Below are 22242 nucleotides of genomic sequence, written 5' to 3' on the forward strand. Positions count from 1 at the left end.
TGGATGACCTCTAGGAGCTGTAGGTGACCTCTATGAGCTGCAGATGATCTCTAAGAGCTATGATGATCTTAGGAGCTTTAGATGATCTCTAGAAGCTGTGGATTACCTATAGGAGTTACAGATGAACTGTAGGAGCTGCAGACAACTTCTAGGAGCTGCAGATGACCTCTGGGAGCAAGAAGCTGGCCTATTGGTCCTACAGAGACAAGGAAAGGAATTCTTCCAACACTCTGAGTGATCTTGGAAGTAGACTCTTCCATAATGGAGCATCAGAAGGAAATGCAGCCTGGCCAAATTTTCATTGCAGCTCTGTGAGACCCCGAGCAGGAGACACAGCTAAGATCTATGGACACCATGAGATGATAAATGTGTGTTGTTTGAAGCCACTAACTGTGTGGTGATTTTTTAGACGGCAATAGTGGCTGAAGGTTCTCCAGAGAAACAGACCCAACAGGAGGGGTGTGTGTGTGTGTGTGTGTGTGTGTGTGTGTGTGTGTGTGTGTGTGTAAAGAAAGAGATGTGTTATCAGGAATTGACTCACAAGGTTATGGAGGATAAGGAGTTCCAGATATCCAGTCAGCAAGCTGGAGACCCAGGAGAGCCAATCGCGTGCTTCCAATCTGCATTCATTTCAACCGAAGACAGTGTCCCACCTCAAAGACAGGCAGGCAGAGAAGCACCCCTTCTCACCCAGCGTGGGATCAGTGCTTCCTTCTCTTCAGGTCCTCAACAGATCGGGGGAGGTCTACCCACACTGGGGGAGGCCCCCCATGCTACTCATCTGTACTTCCAATATTAATCTTCTCCAGAAAGGCCCTCACAGACATGCCCAGGGTGATGTGTGGCCAGATATCCGGGCACCTGTGGCCCCATCAGGCTGACACACACGGTCAACCACCTCAGGCAGGTAACTGGGACAGCTGAGAAAAGCATTACCAGGTGTCCCGCACCCGCCCCCCTCCCTCTAGGAAGCCCCCTCCTCAGCATCCCTGATGCACAAACACCCCCAGCCCCAGGACAGAGGGCTTATGCTCCTGACAGGCTGCCCACTGCAGTCTGGGGCAATCCCTTCACCCTGCCCTGCTACAGTGGGAAGCCTGTCCCACTCTGTGGAGATGGACACGGTGGCACAAGTGTGTCTGCAGAACAGGCTATTTGCAGTGGCCTTATAGTGACCACAGAGCGCACATGGTCTACTTCTGCATGATGCCGGTTTGCGATTACAGCTCCGCGGGCTGGTGTTCCTGTTCAGGGGCTCCTCTCTGAGAGTAAAAAGAAGGCAATGTCCCTTTTAGACAAAGACTGTTTCTGCACGTGCAGCTGGTGGTCTTCCAGGCAGACGCACTGCATGCGGTCCCTGGAGATGGCACGCCGGGTCGGGGCTACCCGAACAAGGGGTCCCACTCGGAACAGTACAGGGAGAACGGAGGAGTCTGAGGCTACTTCCAGTGTATTCCCCAATCACTGCCAGGACACATCCCGTCCCTCTCTGCAGCCTGGGCCTCACCGTAAACCAGAGACCACAAGGCATCAGTTCATTGGGCAGAGTCGATCCCGGGAGCATATTATGTCTTTGCCTCATCTGATCCCGCCTTCTCAGGAAACGCCACTGCTTCCCCAGCTAGGCCTTCCCGCCAAGCGGCGGCCCTCACCTCCTGTTTCCTGACTATCCACTATCATACCGATGTTGCCTCTTCACCTTGACCCTTGACCTTCAGCCGCACCTCCTGGCTCAGGCATGATGACCCCGCCTCCTCCCGTGTAGGTGTCCTGCCAATGCATGTGACCCCACTCTGCTGTCAACCCAGTGGTCATTTAATATTATGCGCATCGTTCCTCCTGGAAGCCGGGATTCCATGGTGGTTTGTGGTTTAGCAAGTGCTCCTAATCCTCAAGCAGGGCTTGTTAAATGCTCCTTCTGAGGATGGTGTGGGTCTCCCCGTGTGTGTCCTGAGCAGCGATTCTTAAATTAACATGTCCAATGGTGGACAGAGCCTAGGGGCGGGCGGTGGCGCCGTTCAGGGCTGGTCAGTGCCTGCGAAGAGTAAAGGCCTCATTGGAGCCCTGTGGGACCCATCTCCACAGTTTTGGGAGAAAGGAATTACCGTCTGCTCACACCTGATGCAAAACGGATGTCATGTGATTTCCCAGGTGACGTCAGCCAGGTGGGGCTGGGAGCCAGGTGGGGCTGGGGGCAGGGATCTGGGGGCCAGGTGGCTAGGGGCAGAGGACTGGCCAGTCCTGCCTGCGGCGACCATCCCAGGATGGAAGACGGTGCAGAGCCCACTCTGGGGACTCCAGTCTGTGGTTGCAGGGGGTTTTCTTACCGCCCATCAGGCTCCCTGGGGTGACAGCTCCAGGCTGCTGGGGTCCCACACACTGATGTTTCTCTGCAGGCAGGTTCAGAGCCTCCCCGGGGTGCTCAGATGCGGGCCAGGCTGATGTGCCCGTCTGGGTCCCGGGGAGGGGAGCGTCTTGCAGGCCTGGCCGCAGAGTGCTGTCGTAACCTGTCCTAGAAGCAGCGCTGCTTGTTCTCCCACTCTGGCAACAGGGGGGCAGTCCCGGGGCTCCTCCTGCCCCTTCCAGGCCTCTGGCAGGCATGTTGTGGCAGTCGGATACGGGATGCCCACTCTGTCTTGACCAACCCCAGGAGGACCCAGAGTCACTTCTCCCTCAAGGCGCATGGTCCTTGGGTCAAACCCTCCCGCTCCCCCTGCTCTGGGGACATCTTCCCTCTTCTCCCCTGAACAATGCCTGGCAGGCCAGCGCCGTAGATCCTGTGGGCAGGAGGAAACTGAGGGCCCCCGAGTACAGCCGGCCGGGCGTCCAGCTGAGGACCTCGCCCTGTGTCCTGACTCTAGGCTCCCTCCTCTGTGTCCTTTTCTCTGCCTTTCCTACCTATTCCCAGAGCAATGCTTTCACCTTGGGCAGTATTTAATTCGAACACATTTGGATTACACTCAGCTTCTCTTTCTACCATTTAAGCAAAGGCTTAAAATATAACGAATGGGTCACATTTGAGCGCAGCCCAAACTGCTTGCCTAGGACCCTGACGGCTTCCTACGACGGCTACGGTCCTGCAAAGTCACCCGCAGTGGCAGAGACTGGGGGTTGACATTTAGGAACCTGCTGGGGCGTGGACGGCCAGCCCCCTCACAGAAGGGGACAAGGAGCCAGCCGGGCGTCACCAGGTTCAGCCCCATCATCCACTCAGTCCGAGGGCTGCTGCTAAACCTGCTCTTTGCTCTCTCGTGTGCCTCTGTCCATGGAGGTTCGCTTCTAGCACTTTCTTTGGTCTGTCTCCAGGTTCTGCCCTTCCTCTGCCTTCATGACCCTGTTCCTGCCGAGCCTGTTCCTCGTGACCCGACTGCCGGGCCCTGTGAGCCCCAATCTCGAGACTGCCGGGCCTCTCCGCACGCGGCGGCTCCTTTCCCCACGGGCCCCGCGAGCCACGAGCCCAGCACGACGCGGCGACTTCTGTTGAAGAGACACATGCAGGGCGTGCAGACTGCGCCTGATGCACCCGCCCTCTTCCTCTGCCTGCGAGGGTCTGCGTGGGGTGACTGTGCAAGCTTCCCACACACCCCATTTTCGTCAGAGGCCCCGCGCTCTTTGCAAGGCTCATTCTAGCTCCTCCCTGTGGCCCAGAGCTCACGGGCTCTCCCGGCAGAGCTTCGAGGGCAGGGAGACACTCCTAGCTCTCAGAGGGGAGAGGTGAGCACTGCCCTGCTGGGGGAGCATACGCAGCTGGCACGGTGCGGCTGAGCTGCCCCCCCCCCCCCGACTTCATGTTCAAGTCGTCACCCCAGTGTCTGTGCCTGTGACTGTTCGAGGAGATGGAAGTTCGAGGAGGCAGTGGGGTGCCATGATCCTGTGTTCTTGTAAGAAGAGGCATGGGGACCCAGACCCACACAGAGGGACCGCACGCACTCGCTGGGCCAGGCAGTGTCTGCACACCAATGGGGGAGGCCTCCGCGGAGCCAGCCCTGCCACACTCCAGGCTCGGGCCTCCAGCCCCGGCCCCGTGCGGGACACACTTCGGCTGGGTAAGCCGCCCACCGTGGGATTTGTTTTGTGGCCCCAGGAAACTAGGACACAGCCCAGCCAGTCCTGATCTCATCCTTCCCCAAAGTGTGTGTACAAGGCTGGACTTGTTTTCCCTGCAATGCAGAGCCTAGAGCCCCACTTACATGTCGGGAGTGCTGCGTGCGGGTTCTGCTTCAGCCGCCTGGCCTGGAAATTCTCTTCCTCCCGTCTGTCTTCTAGGAGTAAAAGCCACGGCTTTTCCCGCTGCTGTCGTAATTGCCGCCCCCCAGCCATCCTAAAGGTCAGAACAAGTCTCCAGGAGCTGCCTGTGGTCAAGGTGCCGGGCGATGCTCCAGGACTGGAGGGGAGAGCCTGCAAGTATTCCCGAGAACGCCCTTGCTGGGCTGCGGCAGAGATGCGGGCAGCCCGATGTGTCCAGGGCCCTGGCTGGGAGAGCGACCAGATTCTCAGATGGGACTCATGCCACCGTGCCGGGGGCCCTGGGGTCAGTCCTGCCGAGACCCCATGTGACACCTGCTCTGACAGGGAGGTGCCCCCCTGGGACCCAGAGGAGGAGGAGCACTTGGCTCGAGCCCCGGCCGCAGCCAATGCACATGGGGGCCCTCGGCCGTTCCTCTTACTTCCAGGGCACGGCATCTCCTCAGGGCACCCCCGAGGAGAGAGGCAACAAAGCCTGAGTTGAGAACAGGGCTGACGGGAAAAGAAGTGGAACGCAGCCCCCAACCCAGTGTGCGAGGGCAGGTGCCCCCACGGGGCCAGACTGCAGGCCCTCGGGCCTAACAGCCAGCTGTGGGGGAGGGGGTGGCTGGGGCCTCCGGGGTTATTGCAGAAGGGAGCCCCTCCGAGGGCCTCTGCTATCCGCCCCAAAGCCCCAAGACCTCGGCACCTCCCGGCAAGACTTCCAATGACCCACGGCTGTCCTGGCCTGGGTGCCATGAGCTGCACGCACCCTCACTGTCACCCCACTGCCCCGCTCCCAGTCAGGGCGGCCCAGAAGCTGCGGTGGTGAGGAACTGAGTCCCGTCTCTGTCCCGAGAGGTCAGGAAAGAAGGCGTGCTCTATCCATCCAGCCTGTGCGGTCGTGCACCATGAGGGTCAGACGGACGTCGTCCAAACCCGACCTGGAGCCGCCAATCCCCAGCCCAGCAGAGCATCTCCCTCCCGCACCTGAGCATTAAGTGACACAGGGCCTGGGGACGCCCAGCCTGGGGGCCACCTGCACTGCGCTGTCCCTCCTCAATACCAGAGGGATGCAGGGTGGTCAGCAGTGGGGGGTTCAGGTGCAGAGGCCATGCAGGACCGGCCCTCCCGGGGTTGCTGCTCTCTTGCCTCTCCCCGCGACAGAGAACGAGCCCCTGCTATCCACCCTGGCTCCTCCCCGAGCAGGCTGCTCGCACCTGAAGGCCCTGGACGCCCTGGCTCAGCCCAGCTGCGGCATCCACGGGTGGAGGGAGGCCGGGCCCTAGAGCCTCTCACCTCCCAGCTACCCACTCAAGAAACACAGGGGAAAGCAGCTGCCTGCCAGCAGGGCCAGAGCGGGCCCAAGGCAGGGAACAGGGTGCTGCAGGGCTCCTGCTGCCCGCAAGAGCCCCAGGTACCCACAGAAGCACACAGGGCCCATGAGAAGCCTTCTCAGTCAGGAGCCCGGGCATGCTCCGCGACCTTGAGCGAGGCACAGCCGCTTCCCCTGAAAGGGGGGACTGGACTCTCAGGGGTGACGACGCTCTATAGACACCTCGATTTCCTACAGGGCCCCGAACCCGTATGGACGTCAGTGGCCCAGCTGGCTCCATTCCATATATTGGGCTCCACTGTGTACACTTTGTGTTTGAGCACCATTGGAACAGGTCTGTGCTGAGGCCCTTCTAAGGGTCTTTGATGTGCCCCTCATTCCCATCCTCCTGCTTCGCTCCAGGAGACAGTGACTCCCTCTTTGTGTGGTCCAGTCCAACCCACTCTTCCTGATGCGGCTCACGGGCCGTCTCCGCGGCCCCCTGACAGGTGGGCAAGCCCATCTCTGCACCCTTCCCGGGCGCCCACACCCGGGCGTGACAGGAGTGTCCTCTGGCTAGTGGACCTTCAGTGGACTAGGTGCTCAGTGAATGTTCGTGGAATGAGTTGCCATGATAACAACCGAGGACAATGTGCTCCCTGGTCTTGGAGCCCTTTTCCGTGTCTGACTTCAGACAGGAAGATGGAGGAACGGGGTCAGGTGCCAAGGGTCCCCCCCCTCCGCAACACCTTCCAGCCAAAGTCCTTTCCAAATTATGCCCTTGATGGGGCGGGGGGGCAGCCCAGGGCCTCCGGGGCTGGTGCCACAGACCCCTTTCTCGGCGGGTGGAAGCCACCCACAGATACGTGGAACAGAGACCCAGGTGCGGCTCTGCGATGCCCTGTGTTTAAGCCATCTTTAGGGTTCCGAGCACCTGCTGATTTATGTCAGAAATACCGTCAAGAAAGGGATTGGACCTTGAAGCCCTGCCGATGGATCGTTAGAGCTTTGGGGATTAGAACACTGCGTGTTCTAACCCTCCTTCTCAGACATCGGTCTGTCCGCTGGAGAGAGTTACATTAACCTGCGGGAACAGCATTCGTTTCCTACAAACCAATCCAGTGACCTTCCCCTCCCAGGTGGGACGAGGGTGAACACGAGAGCATGAGCAGGGCTGGACCTCGGTTTCTTTGATCGTATCCCTTGGACCACGGCTGCTGGTGGGGAAATGGACCAGTAAGACCATCAGGCTGGGCTGCACACACAGGGAAGATGCTCTAATGTCCAGACTCTTCTGACTCCATTCAACACACACTCACTGAGTAAGCGCTGTGCACAAACAGCTCTTCAGAGATGTCTTGCCAAGGTAGGGGTCCTTGACGCTTCTTCCAGCTCGGCCTCCGGTTTGAAAGCAGGACTCCTTCGCTTGCCTCCCACACGTCTGTCCCTGAGGGACAGATGATGTAAGAGAAACAAAGAAGAGACGGGGAGGAAGACAGCAGCAGGAGCTGAATCCGTAAGTGAGGCGTTGCGGGAAATCCCACTGAAGTCTGGTCAGAGCTGCTCTCCATGGCAATGGGGACCCGCGAGGTGGTCCGGCCGGGCCTGCGGGGAGAGCCCTGGGCTGCCGCTGCTCTCCAGAGCCTCCTGCCTCCCGGCCGCTATCCCACGGGTACCCCCTAAACACCTGCCCCTCCCGCACCCCGAAGCTGCAGGGAGCTTCCCACCTGTAGACACCGGGCCCCCCACCCGACCCGGCCTTCATCTGCCTTCTGCTTTTCCTTCCCCCGCTTGCAAAAGGCAAAGCTGCTTCCATCGACTTTGGGGGACCCAAGGGTTCCTTGTTGCTCCAGGTTTCCTCCCTGTGTTCTTCCCCCTCCCGCACCAGGAGACTCAGGGGCAGCAGGATGTCCCCTGCTGATCTCTCAGCTTCGTGCACAGTCATGGGCTCTCAGAACCACCCGTCGTCCCACCATCTGCACGACAGGTCTGCATTTTCTGCCTGCAACACCCATGCTCAGGCGGGCTGCAGGTGGAAGGAGGCAGGGGACGCGTCCAGCCCCACAACCCGAGTCCCGGCATTGGCGATAGTGACCTCCCGTGCAGGCCACTGGCTCGCTGCACGAACTCTGTTCCTCTGGTGCCCGGCACAGAAGAAAACACTCTGCCATCGTGCTCTGCCTGGACAGGAGTTCCTGCTTTTGTCACAGGAACGAGAACTAGCATTCATAAAGCTAGACCAGCCCTCATGGGCACCTGTTTGTCAACCAGTGCACTTTCCAGGTGGGCTGTTTGACAAGACGAGTGGCCTTGACCTGAGGGTTGCCCTCATGGGAACGCACCCTAAAGGGAAACAACCAGGCCGTTTGGTTACACGGGGGGGGTTGCGTGCACACGTGTGTCTCTGGGCCGCCTTCCAAGGTCACCAGTGCATAAGGACAAAGAAAATCAGACAAAATGAGAAAACACCGGAGCAGGGAAATGAACTCTGCATCTGTCTGAAAGAGGAAAATCGGGAAGGCTGGTGGGTGTGACCTGGGGGAGACAGTGTTGTTCGGCCCCATGCCCTCCCCCGAGCCCGGATGGGGCCCAGGGCTGACAGGGCGGCTGCGTCAGAGTCTTAGGAGAAGCTGTCAGAACAACAGAATAGGAGAAAGAACAAAATGAGCAAAACAGCCGAGATCTGGCTCCCACAGCGGTCCTTCCATTGGTCCTGCTGCTTTTCCCGGGACCTGAGGGTCCTCGTCCCAGCCCAGAGACCAGGTGCCAACGTGCCGGATGCTGCAGAGGAAGCGCCGGCTACAGTCCCACAGAGCGTGGGAAGGCGTCAGGTTCGGGTTGGGCGCGTTGGCTTCTGCACTTCCACAGTGTCCCAGTCTGGAAGGAAAGCAGAGACAGTGGGTGGTAGGAGCCCCCGAGAGGGAGTGTGGTGGAGGCTGAGCTCCAGGGAGCTTCCTGAAGCTTATGGCAGCTGGTCCAGGTCAGCGACGTGCCCTGCAGGGTGGGCCGAGGACGGCCGGGGGAGGGGACGTGGGGCCTCAGGGAAATGGATCCGGCCACAGAGGTGAAGCAAGAGGAGGAAGAAGACCCGGACATTGGGACAGCCCTGCGGAGGGTCAGCAGGTGCTGAAAGAAGACCTGGACATTGGGACAGTCCTGCGGAGGGTCAGCAGGTGCTGAAAGAAGACCCGGACATTGGGACAGTCCTGCGGAGGGTCAGCAGGTGCTGAAAGAAGACCCGGACATTGGGACAGTCCTGCAGAGGGTCAGCAGGTGCCCAGGCTCTCGGCTTGAAGTGGAGACAAGAGTATGGTCTCAGAGGTTCTGGTGGCTGTGAAAGGAGCTGATGCGAAAGACTCGGGAGGACAATGAAGACCTGCACTTGCAGGACAGGTGAGGGGCTGTCCCTCTGCTGGACTCAGGCTCCAGTGTGGCGGCATTTTTCCCTGACCTCCCCCAGTGTCAGCTTGCCCACGCCCTGCTCCGTGAGCCCCTCTCCCATTCCGGGTCTCCCTCTCTAGAGTACCTATGTGTATATAATAGAAATAAACACGTGCGCAGAGACGTGAATGCTGGTTACGTGCAGCATTTTCCTGCAACCCGGAGAAGGAGCCACTGGCCCTGTTGCCACGCAGGTCCTCCAGAGCCACAGGGAATGTTCTGGGCACGGCCCAGACCGCAGCATCCTCGGGGGAGTAGACCCACACGCGCCCAAAGCACGCGGGCAAGCAGAGAGCGGCACTGGCGGCCGTGCGCCCCCATCACCCCTCGTGGCTGATGTGCGGGGGCAGGGGTGGGGTCTGTGGCCGGCCGTGTCCCTGTCAGTGCTGGCAGTTGGCTCCGGTGCTCCTCAGCAGCAGACGCTCCCGGGAACAATGGGAAGAACGCGCAGAGCCGAGGTTTCTAAGTGTTTCCACCGAGACTTAGAAGGGCCAACCACGCCGCAGCATTCAGAAGCAGGTCCCCCACATCTACTGTGCGCTGGGCCCAGAGAGGCCTGAGGCCCCTGTGTGACCTCAGGGAAGCACAGGGAGGGCTCCGCCAAGGGGCTGGAGGTGGCTGTGCCCCGGGCCCCGCAGTCCTCACGCCCGGCCCCCAGCACAAAGGAACCGCGTGTACTGGAGCAGGGGCTCAGACTCCCGCAGGGACCCCGGGGGAGGGGCATCCCAAGTGGAAATAGCACCTGGGCTGGGCACACCCAGCAGACAGGAGAAGGTCCGGAGTGTGGGGCACTCACGGGCCCTGCGGGGGATGGGAGGCAGGAACGTGGGCTGGCCCGGGCTCTGCGGGTTCTGGGCTGCCGTGTTGGAGGCTCAGCATTCACCGTGGTGCAGTGGGGACATCCAGGAGGATGCTCGGGTGCTCCTGCTCTCTTAAGGCCCCCCCATGCCCTGGGAGTGGACGCTTTCCCCTCCAGTGCCACCGCCACGGCCTGCTCAAGGATGCAGGACCCAGTCCGAAGCAGGGGTCCGAGAACCTGGACCCCACTCTGTTGGGAACTGCCTTTCACATCTGGACTCCAGGTTACTGCCTGGTGCAGCCTCGGGGAGGGACCAGGGATGCAGAGCCCTGCAGACAGCTCTCTCCTCCTTCCAGCCCCAGACTTGCCAGCTGATCTTATTTTCTCCACCAGCCATTCCAGGGAGTGGGGAATCAAGAGAGCACTCCCATGGCTGGTGGCCCTGCCCTGAGCCCTGCATCCCCAGGAGGCTCTGAGAAGACCTGCAGTGAAGCCCCCACCCCATGCTTGGAAGGACACAATTAAAGTATGTGCCACCGAAGCAAGCATGTTTTTTTTCTCTTCCCTTTTTCTCCCTTTATTATTATTTTTTTAATTCTACTTCCCAAGGCTGAGGGCAGAGAGAGTAAGATAATAGCAGAATACATAATAGCAGGAAAGGATGCTGATTGTCAGCAAGGGGAGACTCCCACCAGTCATAATTGCCTCTGCACGTCCAGCTGTAATGAGCTCCAGGGGCTGTGGGTGCAGGACCAGGAAATGGCCGGCGGGAGAGAGGTTCTCTGCAAGAACCATGGGTGTGCAGCAAACCCCTCACGCCCCACACTTGGCAGGGAGAGTGGCCCCCCATGGCTGACGGGATGTGTAAGGGGGGGGCCACTCCCAGGCAAAGGAGCTCACCTGCTTTTCCTGCCCCACAACCCCGGTGCCCTGGTGATCTGGGGCTCCTGTGCACGGACAGACGGAGTTGGCGTCTGGCTCCGCCGAGGACAACACCAGAAAGAGCTGAGAGGCTTCCCCACAGAGGGCCTCGGAGGAGGACAGCTTCCTTTGCTGCTCCCCCTGAGTTCCATTTGCCTCCACCTTAGAGCTCATCTCCTGCTGCCCTTAGAAATGCAAAAAGGGCGATTAATAATTAATAGGACAAGAGCCTCTCCTCTGCATTATTAAATGCCCAAATGCTAGGACAGACCAGCCCAGGGAGGGGCTGGAGACGGAGAGACCCTGCAGCTGCACTCAGAGGCGCCTCCCGTCTCTGATTCTGGAAATAAGGGTGGACCAAGATATAGCGACTGGGGGACACACCAGGCAGGGTCTCCGGGGACAGCCAGTGCCAGCCACGCCAGGCCCAGCTGGAGGACCCAGCCGAAGCCACCTGCCGGACAGAGTGCGCCTAGAGGGGTGCCGACCCCTGCCGTGTCCACACCGCTGGGGCCACACCTCAGCACTTGTGAGATGCATGCGAGCTGCAATGTCGCGCTCTCCCCCCACCCACCCCGCTCAGCCCAGGACCAAACTGAGGCCTAGGAGAGGTTACCCAGAAGGGCACTGGTTTACCCCAAAACCACACTGCTGTCAAGGTGCTCCCTCAAGCCCGAGATGCACATTTTCATGGAAAAACGCTGGTGGCACAGCAAACGTACTTGATGCCATCTTTTGAGAGGAACATAACATAGGAGGTGCTTAGGACTGATGGAGGCAATAGAAGCCACTCTAGGATCAGAACACGGCCCCCCTCCCCACTTTTTTACTTATTCTGGGGCTGCATTTACTGAGAAAATAAGGAAACAAGAAAATGTCAGCCCAGGCAAGTCTCCTTCTCCTTCCCTCTGCCCGGAATCCCTCTGCTCCCAGGGGCAATCTGCTCCCCTGCAAAGAGGCAGTGAGCCAGGGGGTGGCTGTGAACCCTGGAGCCTGTCGGACGCTGGGGAGACCCTGACCTCCTGTAGCCTGCAGGGCAGCTGGGGAGTCCTGGAGGCTGTGTTACCTCCAGCACCTCCCTGCAGGAAGCTGCAGAGATGCAGGTCCCTCCCCGGGGTCCCGTGGCTCCTCTGGCATGTTCCCAGACAGCCGGCAGAGACAGGTTCTGCTGGGTCGTCTCCCCTGGCTGTGAGCTCCCTGAAGGCAGGGACCAGTCTCCTCCAGCCCCGCCTCCCTCTCTGAGCCCGGACATGCTAACAGCACATCTCGCCTGAACGTTGGGAGGATAGAAGCTCTTGTACACGCTGTTCTGTCTCACCTCGAACCTTCCTGGGAGTAGCCAGGCTGACACGACCCTCATCGGGGTCTGTTCTTCCGCACCCACAGGCAGCATTCGGCCAGGCCAGAATTTCCAGCAGGACGCAGCAGGGGCCGTGGCCAGAGCGGTCTCTGCTCCCCCAGCAGACTCGCGCCTCCTGCCGCCCTGCCGGGGACTGGGGCAGTCCCCGCTAACGCCGCCGTTGTCCGAGCAGCAAAGCTGTTCCTATGGGAAATGGTAAAGGGCTGCCCGAGACGCCCTGGCCCCTTTCTTCCAGGGAAGGAGCCGAGCAAACACGGCTGGGCAGCAGGCGCTGCAGGGCTGGCAGGCCGTGAGCGCTCACAGCCCCCCAAACGCAGTGCTTGGTGCCCCCCAGCCTGGCTCTCCCGCTCCAAGCCCAGGGTCCCTAGGATGTGTAGCACATGCTGACTTGGACCCCACATCCCAGGTTCTGGAACCTTCCTCACTGAGGCCATCTGGGGAGAGGGAGGGCCCTCCGCCCGGGGTCAGGGCCTGGTCCCAGCCAGCTCTGTCCCAGACAGGTGTCTCCCATGCCCCCACCCTCAGTACAGATTTCGTGTCAACACCCACCTCCCGGGGCTGCTGAGGAAATTCAGTGACATGGCGTGCAGGAGAGGCCGGCTCAGGGTGACCCCCGGCCTCTGCTCTTTCACCGTTTGTGTCCCAGGGCCCCGGGCTTCAAGCACAATGCCGGCCACATGCCATGGGGACAGTGGGAGGTCGACCTCCCTGGCCGGGCCTCAGCCCAGCTCGTCAGATACCATCCTTGTCAGCAGCTAACGTGGCTCCTACTGGCTCCTTGCAGACGTTCTCAGACCGAGCCGCCTGAGCCGTGATCGATCCTAAGACGCTTGGAACAATGCAGTTAAGACAGGAGGCAGGAAAACACAGTGGCCATCCAGAAATAACTAGGTGGAAAAAAATTCCCAAACCCGCTCCTCTCTGAGAAGCTCTCTCTTTCTCTCTCTCTCTCTCTCTCTCTCACACACACACACACACACACACACTGCCCAACCACACGTGTGTGAGCAACCAGGCGGCAGGGACAGAGTTGCTTTGGGACCCAGACGGCCGTATTTCTCCCCCTGTGCCTCCCTCCCTCCCCGGGGTCCTTCCTCCTCTGTGTGTGTGGCCCAATCCAAAAATGAACCTAGATATCCTATACGGAAGCAAAATGCCAGAGGACGAGAGGTCAAATAAAGTGCTGAGGTCGCACGCCAGTAGATGAGGAACCATCCCAGCCTCGGTGTCTCCACAGGCCCGGCCCTTCCCACAGCCCCGAGCCCCAGGCCCCGCTGGGACGCCAGCCTTGGGTGTGCTGGCCTCTCGGCTCCCCTGGGAGCATCGGTGACTCACGTGCCAGGATCAGAGGCAGGTGGAGACCACCCAGGAGGGTCTCGGGTGACGCCTGAGCAGCCCAAGGCCTGGAGACAGGGAAGGTGGGGGGGAGGTGCGGGGGCCCTTGGGGTGGAGACAGGCGTCCACCCAGGGAAGCTGACAACCCTGTCCCTCCCAAACTTCATTCTCTTTAGCCTGAAACCCTTCCACTCACAACGGGGGTCTTCGCGAGGACAATTCCCCCCTCCCTGGCTGTGCCGCAGACCCCAGGCCTCGCGAGCAGAGGCAGTGCCGGGCCACACGGAGCAGGACGAACGGCAGCGGCCCACGGAGAGGAGCCCGAGAGAGGCTGCGGGCTGCTCGGCACCTGCTCCGTGCCTCCTTCTCAGCAGGTGTGGGGGACACAGCTCCGGCCCACACCTGGTTCTTGCTCTAAGAGAAGACAACCAGGTACAATGCCACCTAGAAAACTCCACGGTTGCTAAATAAATAATTTGAGCCAAATGCTCTGAGAGCCGGAAGGAGGAAGGAGGGAAAGACAACCCCGTGTAAGCATCAGCCCCATGCGTGGCCCTCAGCAAACAACGGTGGGCAGGTCCTGGCGCCTGCTTCCAGAACCGCGTGCTCTCGTGGAGGAGACGGAGCCCGGATGGATGACTGCACGCCAGGCGCCGCGGGGCGGGCACGGTCTTGCGGGGCCAGTGGGCGAGGGGGCAGCAGTGAAGTGAGACTCGCAGGTGGGCAGGGAGACCCAGAGCGCCTCCATGCTCAGTCCACACGTGTGGGGGTCTGTCTCTGCAATACTCTCTGAGCTCCTCAAGAGTGTGCTTTGGACAAAGGTGGGCAGCCATCCAGGGGAATCCTGCAGAGGCATTCTGAGCAGGAAAAGACAGGCGGAGGCACGTCTAGGCTCTCTGCCTGGACTCAGGTAAGAGGATGCTGTCGGGAGGAGCCTTTGCCGGGGGATGCAGGAGGAGCCCTCCTGTGTCCTGTGTCCCAGCACACACGGGTCAGCTGAGAAGCACTTACTGGAAGGATCCATTCCAAATGCGCAGGCAGAGTGGGCGAGTCAAGTGCCCGGGGCGGGTGGGGGAGGTGCCCGGAGCAGAGGGAAGGGGGAGGGTGGCAAATACAGCAGAGGACCCCGAAATCCACCTCTGAGTCCTCGGAACTTGTGAATTCAGTACCTTGGGTGGCAACAGGGGCTTTGTGGATGTGATTGAGTCGAGGATGTAGGGATGAGAGGAGGATGACCCGGTGGCCCGACCCAACCATGCAGTCCATGTAGGAGGCAGGCAGCAGATCGGCGGCAAAGGAGGTGAGAGGAGAAGCACGTAGCGGGGCAGCGAGCGAGAGAGGACATTGAAGACCCCGCTGCCTTGAAGACAGGGGAGGGGCCACAAGCCGTGGAACGCAGGCAGCCTCCGGAAGCTGGCGAAGGCCAGGGAAGTGTTCTCTGTGAGCCCCCACAAGGAACCCAGCCGCGCCCTCACTTTGCACATAGGGCAGCGGGCTCCAGAACTGTGAGTGGGTGTGGAACGGCAGCTGGAGGGAGCTACCCCGCAGGGGTTACCAGAACCCCTGGTGGAAGGACCCCAGTCCATTCAAAAGCCCTGGGGGGAGCAGCAAACACCCGCTCGCCCACTCCTGCTGTGAGCCCTCCTGATGCAGCCCACTGGTGACCTGGTCCAGAGCCAGAAGGCAAGGGGTGCAGGGAGCCAGGTGCAGAGCAGCATGGCCAGGGGCAGGGTGGGTCTGGGGGTCGGCCGGGGCAGTTGGAAGCTAGCCAGCACCTCGGGGAAAGGACACCAGCGTGCAGAGAGAAGAAAGCGTGCATGACAGGGGGCACCACCAGTCTGGAGGTCTCGCCTGGACCCAGGCTGTGCTGCCCCGTGCAGGTTCGGATAAAACAGCTAACCTTTCCTCGATCAGCAGCAGGGTAACCATGCATCATCCCCAGCATGTGGCCCCACCTCAGGGGCTGTGCGGGAACGCAGGGGTTCCAGAAATCCCGGTGTGAGTACTGGTGGACTCTCCAGGTCCTATCTCCAGCTTTCTCACTGTGGGAACAGGGGAGAGCTGACCTCCTCTGTATTTCCCACAATCCCTAGGCGTCTGAGTCCATTCCAGGAACCGATGGATGTTTCTTACAAAACCATCGCTGATAGGGCGCCTGGGTGGCTCAGTTGGTTAAGTGACTGCCTTCAGCTCAGGTCATGATCCTGGAGTCCCGGGATCGAGTCCCGCATCGGGCTCCTGGTTCAGCAGGGAGTCTGCTTCTCCCTCTGACCCTCTCCGCTCTCATGCTGTTTCTCTCTCTCTCTCTCTCAAGTAAATAAATAAATAAAATCTTAAAAAAAAAAAAAAAACATCGCTGATAGATTTGGGAGCCCAGGGTGTGCAGGGGCATGTCTCCATATGGGCAGGGCCAATGGTGCACTCGGCACGCCTGCCCCCACAGAGAGGATGGTGGCGCATACATGGGACAGGTGCCTCAGCCACATCCGGATCCTGGAGAGGTGTGACATACCCATCGTCATCCCTGGGAGCAGCAGCTCCTGAGGGCAAGAAGGATGAAAGACTTTTTCTAGCCACAGTTCCTGTGAGCGCAGAGCACTTGCATCCTTAGCACATCTCTGTCATGGTGTGACCCTTGGCCTCTCTCTGAGTCTCTCTCATTATGCTGTTCTTGGCACAGCTTCCCCAGGAGAGAACAGAGAAATCCACAATGATGGGAGCCATGAGACTCCTCAAATCTACGGAGCTAGAAAGATGGATGAGGACTAAATGGGAAATCACACGAGCACACATGTACACATACCTGCATCCGTACATTTGCATGCACACACATGCACCTGCATCCATACACACATGCGCACACCTGCACATACACATGTGTGCATGTGCATGCACAACACACCCACGTGCTAGAGTATGCACACACATTTGCACACACACTTGCATCCATACACACATGTGCACACTCATGCACACGTGCACCCACATGCACACATGCTAGAGCATGCACACCCATTTGCACGTGCACACATACATCCTCATCCATACACACACATGCATGCATGCACATACATACATGTTTGCGCACACACGTGTACACATAGCCTCCTCCCACCGTTTCTGCCGCAGGCCTCCTTATCAATTACTTACATTCACAGATGTGATCCCAATAAACTCACCCTTTATTTGTCATGTAGAGAGAATGGTTAAGTGACCCCAGGCAGCTTGGCAGGACACCAGGAGATGTGTTTAGAACAACCTCATTTGCATCAAGCAGAGTGCGTCCCTAGTCAATGTAGAAAATGAAAGTTTGCCTCCCCCTTCCCCTGCTTCCTCTATTCAGACATCTGACCAGGCACCCTCTTTTATCAAAAAGGAAAAGAACTACATCAGCAAACTCTCTCTCTCCTGCTCCCGAAGATTCTTTGACTGCATAATTGAAACCAAGGGAACAAAACCACACAAAAGCAAGTGGCACAGATGTTTTCATCACAGGTACCTCAAATAACTCCGAAGGGCCCTCACTGAGTAGCGCCTGTGAATGTATTTCATGCCTGGCTCCCTGAGAATTAGCACTGGAAGTCATCGCTGTGAACGCAGGGAGCTGGATGGATTTCAATCCAGTACGGAAACCAGCCACTTGTGTTGCTGGCTGTCAATTGCGGTCACATCACCGCAGATCTGCTTTGCAAGACCAGCAGAAGCCGGCGTGTCATTTTTGACATAGCTGCCTGTCCCTTTTCACTGCTCGGCTGACAACACTCCCAGAGGCGGCCTGTTGCTCTGAGCTGAACAGACCCAGGTGCCCAGGCTCAAAGCTCTGGGGCTTCCTGGGAAGATGTCGGCTCAGCTCCGTGTCGCCCAAGGCAGAGCTGCTCGACAGGTTGATTTCCCGCCAGCAGTACCAGGCGCCCAGGAGAGGGATGCTGGGAACATCCACAGCATCTTTCAAAGGAAAGTCACCCTTGTTTCTGGAACGGAAGCAGGTCATCAGGAGGCGTGGCCTTGTCAAGGCTGGGATGAGGTCCTGCTGGGCCACCTCTGGTCCCTCCTTAGCCCTGGAAGAGCGGGCGCCCCGGGGAGACCTGAACTGTCCTTGCTTATGGCTGCGACTTCCTGCAGCAATGCTGTTCACCCTCTCTCTGTACCTTCAGATGCTAACTTCATGACCATCTTTAATCACGTGGAGAAAACATCAGCATGGAGGGCAGGAAAATATTCACAAACAAGTCCATAACTGTCTCTTCTCTTTCTGTAAGTCTCAACAATCAGAGGAGAAAATGCCCTCATCTTCCTAGAGTGGGGTCTGGACAAAATTCTGAGCCAGCTAGAACGCCGACCAAGCATCCAGAATGCACTCGGTACTTTGGAGACAAGGGTGAATGAGGCCTGATGCCAGCCCCGGGGGCAGCCGCTCATACGGGGGGGGGGGGTTGCTGAGCCCACAGGCATATCCCTGCAGGCTCTCTGTGGGTGAAGGGCCTGCATAGGCTCATACACACCTAAGACTGCATCCACATGCAGGTGCATGCGTGACACGCACGTGGAACTTGGAATCCGATCAAGAACTGAGTCCGCCTTTGACAAGCGGTGTGGCCTTAGGCACATCATCTGGCCTCTCTGAGCCTCAGGACCTTCATCTGCACAGTTAAGACAATCACCTCCCTTTCCCACCCTGCAGCATCGGCGCAGGTGAAATTGGAAGTGTTCTGAGAACTGCCACAGTTCAAGGAGCAGGAGATTGCTTCTGTTCCGTCCAGCCCCCTTTTCTTTGCCCCTTGAACCTCACTCCATTCAACGAGGCCCAGCTCAGGGATGGTGGGGCCCGGGAGTGACCATGCCTCTGATGGTGCCAGGCACTGTGCTTGGTGCTTTGTCTCTGCCGCCCCATTTCACCCCCACCAGAGCCCCTTGGAGGACGGTGTTTGTCTCCACTTACGGGTACGGCATGTGAAGCTCGGAGAAAGGCGGTAGTTTGTTCAGACTCTAACAGTGAGGACAAGAACCAGCCTCCTGGTCGCTCTGACAGCTGAGCCAGCTCATCCGTGGGTCTGAGCCCGGTCTTCCCCTGCCCCCACAGTGCCACGAGCTCCCCACCTGCTCGAAGCAGCGAGATCCACTTCATGAGCTGCATGGATGGTCTCTCTTGTTCTCCATCTTCTTCTTGGGTATGATCAGTGCGGAGCCCTGGCAGGAGATGCAAGGAGAAAGAGGTGTGAGGAGAGAGAATTTGCCCCCTGGCCGCAGGTAGGCTTCCCTGCAGGATGTCTCATGGGCCTGGCCTGGCGGTGGTAACCATCTGCCATGACTAGCCCGGAGGTTGGTAAACCACTATCACCTGCATCCCACACACATCTTTCTAAACGCACCTTCAATTAAATGTTCCTTAAAATATCTGCTGAGGGCCCTGATGGACACAAGGAGAGAGCTGGGTTCCTGGTGGGCAAAGAACACCCCACGGGCTGCAAGTCTTGGGCGAGTCCCCGTGCTCCAACTGTACACCACCAGGAGGGCAGTGAAGGGGTGCGTGGACAACAGAGGAGGAGGAGCTCGGAGTGGCGGGGACACCTCAGCAAACCCGTAAGCACCTCGCCTTCTCCACACAGCCTCAGCCTCTCTCCCTGCATCTTCCCATTTCCTCCCCAGCACACCTCCTGCTTGGGCTTATGCAGTGGCCAGGATGTCCTACTTCTGCCAGCTAGATGAAGGGCACCCTGCTGGCTCTGCAGCTCAAGCGCTCCCATTGGCTGCGCTCACTTAAGGGATCTGGGCATCTCCTTTCCCGAAGACAGGCACCGAGACCTCCTCTGCAGTTCCAGTTTTGGGGCAGGATCAGGGGTCCATGCGTGCAGAGGCTCAGGCGTCTGCAAGTGTCGGGGAGGCCTCTGGCACCCTCCACCTCCACGGAAGACCTCACTTGCGAAGCTGCCGTTTCAAATCAGACGTGAGGCATGGAAAACGGGATTTGCCGTGGATTTCCTCTCTTGGCTGGAAGTGGCTGAATGTGTCCCCAGAGTCATGTTTGAGAAACTTAAATAGAATGTTGGAGCAAGAAGGTATGCTCTTGAAAGATGATTCCTGTCGTCATTTCAGCTCACAAATGGAGTTCTGACCGAGGTCACCAAGGGAAGGAATCGGGGAGGGGTCTGTCCCCCCGCAGTGTGAGGGCCCTGTTCCAGTGAAGGCCCCAGTGGCCTTCTAACCCACACACTGGGGGCTCATCCAAGGAGATCTCCCTGTCAGTGATGGCTTCCTTCCTCCTTGGGAGAGGTGGAAAGCAGAGTCGACATCAAACGAAAATTATAAACAGAAGTGTCAAGGTGCCTGCTGGAATTCCTCAGGGAACAGGAGTCAGACTTTGAGGAGGACGCAGCAGCAGAATGTCCCCACCTGCAACGGGATCCCGAGACCTTCCCTTGCACCCAGCTGTCTACACAGCTCTGCAATCTTTGTGATCTCCCTGGGGACAAAGAAGATCATGTTTTTGACAAGAGGGCTCCTCATGGTGTAAGTGAGCCGCTGGATCTTCAGCCCGTCCCTCTCAACAAGCCCTTCACCATCGTCCTAAAATCTGTCTCTCTCTCTGCACAAAAAACAACCATCAACAGAATGTTTATTATTCCTAGCAACCATTCTATCTCCCTCTCCGTTTTAAGCTGAGCTTCAGAGCCAACCCCTTCCACACCATCCAAACACCGAAGAAGTCACCCCTGGCCCCACAACCGTCAAATCCAGTCGACCACTGGCACTTGCAGATGCAGTGGATGTGGAGATGCTCAGTCTCCCGAGGCTGCATTCCCAGGCTTCCCCGCGTGAGGGGGGGAGGTGATCAGGAGCTTTTGCAGCTCCCCACTCGTGGGCTTCTGAAGCGGATTCTGAAACCCTCACTTCCCTCCTAAGTTAAAAAGAACCTCTCTGTCCGTGGATGCTCTAGGTCAACCACAAAAGTGTGGGTAACCATGAAGGGGAGGCACAGGGTGTGTATGATGAGCATTTTAGGGTTTTGCAGACCAAGTGCTTGGGGATGTGCTTCAGGACCTGAAGGCATCGGGGAGGATGGGCACGGAAATGTTGCCAGAAGTGTGCTGGGTTAAAAACGGGCACTGTCTGCACATCTCCGGAAAAGCCAAATGCAGGGTTTGAGTAATTTCGCATAACTCGTTATCAGATCTTTCCTTGCACTTGATGTCTCTGGGGGCCTGGAGAGGGGGTCCCCTAATTTGCAGGGGTCACCCAGGCAGCATTCCCAGCTGGATCTCCTCCTTCCCTCCCCTCCATCCTCCGCACATGCAGTAGGGGTGCTTCTCGGCTGTTCTCAACCCCATTGCCCCTCCCCGCACTCCCCCACCTTTTCTCTCGGTTCTAACCCCACATCTTCCATGCTGGAGACCCTACGTGGCTACCTCTGGCCCAGGGACTGGTCCCCAGGTGCACCCCAGCCCCCACTCCACACTGCTTCCTGCTCTTAGCCCTTCACAGGTGCTCTGCTCTCTAGATTTTTGGCTTGGGATTGTGTCTGCCCCTGTGACTGGTCAGGTACTTGGGCATCGTTTATGCTCCTTCTTTTCCACATGGTTCCATCCCCCCAGTCATCGAGTACCAAGGACAGGACTCCCCATCTGTCCACAGCCCACCCCTCCTGCCCCTGCAATCGCTTGGGTTGCCATGTCCTTAGTCTTTGATAATCCACATTTATGACTATTATTCTGGCATAATTATTAGCAGTGCCCTTTCTCAGGAGCACATCCATGTGCATCCTGGTTTGGAAGATAAAATACAAAGTGACCAGAAAAATAATACCCTGAGAAGTTTCCCTGCCTCCAGCTTTTCCCTTCCAAGCAGTCGTGCACGAGCCTTGAGCGTGAACTGTTTGAGTCGCAGTTAAGCTCCCCGCTTACAGTGCTCTGGGTCTCCCGTCACAGGACCTCCTCCAGTCCCACCATCTTGGACACCGGTGACACAGGGACCCCCTTCTTCACATCTCCACACTCATCTTCTTCCCTCCCCTGGTTCAGGTTTTACTGGGAAACACCAGGTTGCTCGCAAATTCCCATGGACTGCTGGACCTCGCCAATGTGGTGTGGTAAAATGGAGTGGCCAGCACAAGAATGGGCTACAGAGAGGGTCCGCTCAAATTCCCCACCACTGAAATCAGCACCAGAACCTTCGCTGTCCTGGCCCTTCGAGCTGGCGTCCAGCTTCTGATCAAACACCGACCGTAAATGCAGACTCCAGCCTTAAGTATGGCTTCATTCATTCACCCGAGATCTCACTGACCAAATATTAATGATGATCCAGGGACTATATGTGGAGTCATGAGGGACATGGGGTTGAAAGACAAGATCCCTGCTCCCGAGGTGTTCAGAATCTAATGAGAAAGTAACAACTATATTGCAGAATTAATGAAATAACCACTTCAACAGAAAGATGGGCCAGAAAGGAGGAGAGGAAACTGGGAAGGCTTCATCTAGGAGAAAACATTTTCCCTGACCCTTTCCAAGATGAGCAAGAGGATGAGATTTCCCTATGTCTCCCCAAGGAGTGAGAATTAAATAGTATCTCTACCCATGTGCACATGCACACACACATGTGCACACATACACACTTATGCACGTGCACCATGTGCACATGTGTGCACACCAACACACATGTGCACACACTCACACAATGCATGCATTGCATGCACACTCGTACATGTGCACATACTTACACATGTGCACATACATCTGCGTACACACGTATGCACACTCATATACACGCACACACCCACATGCACACATGAACACTCATATACGTGCACACTCATACATACACATATGCACCTGCATACACATGCACACACCCACA

The sequence above is a fragment of the Neomonachus schauinslandi genome, chromosome 10 (assembly GCF_002201575.2).
Source record: "Neomonachus schauinslandi chromosome 10, ASM220157v2, whole genome shotgun sequence".
NCBI lineage: Eukaryota > Metazoa > Chordata > Mammalia > Carnivora > Phocidae > Neomonachus > Neomonachus schauinslandi.